This window comes from Colobus angolensis, unplaced genomic scaffold (genome assembly GCF_000951035.1).
Source record: "Colobus angolensis palliatus isolate OR3802 unplaced genomic scaffold, Cang.pa_1.0 Scaffold317, whole genome shotgun sequence".
NCBI classification, from domain to species: domain Eukaryota; kingdom Metazoa; phylum Chordata; class Mammalia; order Primates; family Cercopithecidae; genus Colobus; species Colobus angolensis.
In genome coordinates this window covers 1721111-1722858 of record NW_012116455.1, presented here as the reverse complement: position 1 = coordinate 1722858, position 1748 = coordinate 1721111, and positions in this window count along the sequence as shown.

Here is a 1748-nt window from a genome sequence, read left to right as displayed (position 1 = left end):
GGATGGTCTCGATCTCCTGACCTCGTGATCCGCCCGTCTCAGCCTCCCAAAGTGCTGGGATTACAGGCTTGAGCCACCGCGCCCGGCCTAGTCTTTTATCTTTTAATGATGTTCACTCCTTTTTTAGCTAGATCACATTCCATATTTGCTATCCTGTAACCTAAATATTGAGATTTCTAAAAGTTAATTATTAATGAATATGCTAGCTAGGGTGATGGAAGAGGAGAATTCTCAAGAAAAGTATTGGTTAATATGTACCCAAATGTATTCATCTCAAAATAATGAAGAAATACTCATAACTATTACAAGTCCTCATTTCTGCAACTGTCGCTGGCCCTAGCTGGTATTTGTAACTATCTTCACATCTTGCCCTCACAGCCATTTCCTTTGGGCCTGGGCCGGTGGACGTGAGCGTGGGAAGGACAAGAACCCGCGGTGTCCCCCACCGCACCATCCTCTGGTCTCCAGAGGTAAGATGCACCGAGCAGGGACCTTTGTTGAATTCTAAACTAGCTCTCCGAATACAAGAACAGCTGCCTTTGAGAAACAGTTCAGGTCTCCATATTCCAGACTTCCTAGTAGGGTTAAACGCTTAATGTTCACACGGGAATTCATGGTTCTCCTAAAACCCTGCTGTGGAATGCCTTCCTTCACAGAGCATTTACTGGGCGCCTACTAGGTGCTAGGCTGGCTCTGGGCTCTGGGCTGCAGCCTGTGCAAACTCCAGGTCCCTGTGTGGTGGATTCCACCTCTGAAGGCCCGAGGGCTGCGCGGTGAGGACACCACGGGTTCTGGTTCTTCCCACGCGCGCGTCCGCTGGCCCAGGCCGGGAGGAAATGACTGTGAGCGCAAGGTGTGAAGCGGGGCTAAGAATGGGAAAGGGAGTGACTTCCGCCGGAGAGGCTGCAATTGTCACCTGTGGAGGGGCCGGCGACTTCTGAGACGGTGAAGAGCAGGCGGGGGAAGCAGTGAGGAGCAGACGGTGAGGAGCAGGCGGCCGTTTGGCCGTTGGAGTCCCCCAGCTGACTCTGGCCGGGTAGAATGTCCAAACGTGCCCAAAGACTCGACTCTTGGCTTCATTGTCTCCGGCGTTCTGGGTTTCTGGAGTGCGCGGGATTGGACAGGCCACAAACATATGAGATTATCTGCAGCCAGAGGTTAAAAAGTCATTTCTGGTATCAGCAAATGAGTTTAAAACCCAAGCCGTTACAGTCTGTGGCGCAATCGGTTAGCGTGTTTGGCAGTTAATCTAAAAGGTTGATGGTTCTAAGCTCACCCAGGGACAGTACCTTTTACTTAAGCAAGATTCACGCTTTCTGTTTAAAGACTTTAATCCTGGGAATCCTCCGGACCTCTACTAGCTTTAAATCAGATGCCAAAATATGCTGCGCAAAGGCTCAAGTTCCATGGAAGGTCCTAAAAAACAGGAATATTTCAGCAAAAGTCATTTTTCAATAGAGCCTGAGCCTGAGCGTGGGGCTTCAGAGCTTACCCCACAGCCTCTGCACCTATTTCATCACTTCCTGAAGCTGGGTTTTCACAATTGCCCATTCCTGGAAATCCAAAACTCCCAATAATTGAAAACTTTCAAGAAAACCTCAGTCTTCGCTTGTGGTGAAGCCTCAAATTCTGGGCTGAAATCTTGGTTCCTTCACGTGACTTTTAAAACATTACTGAATTTTCTGCACCTCAATTTCTTTGTCTATAAAAAACAGCAAAAAAAAAAAAAAAAAGTGCTTCCCTTGGCC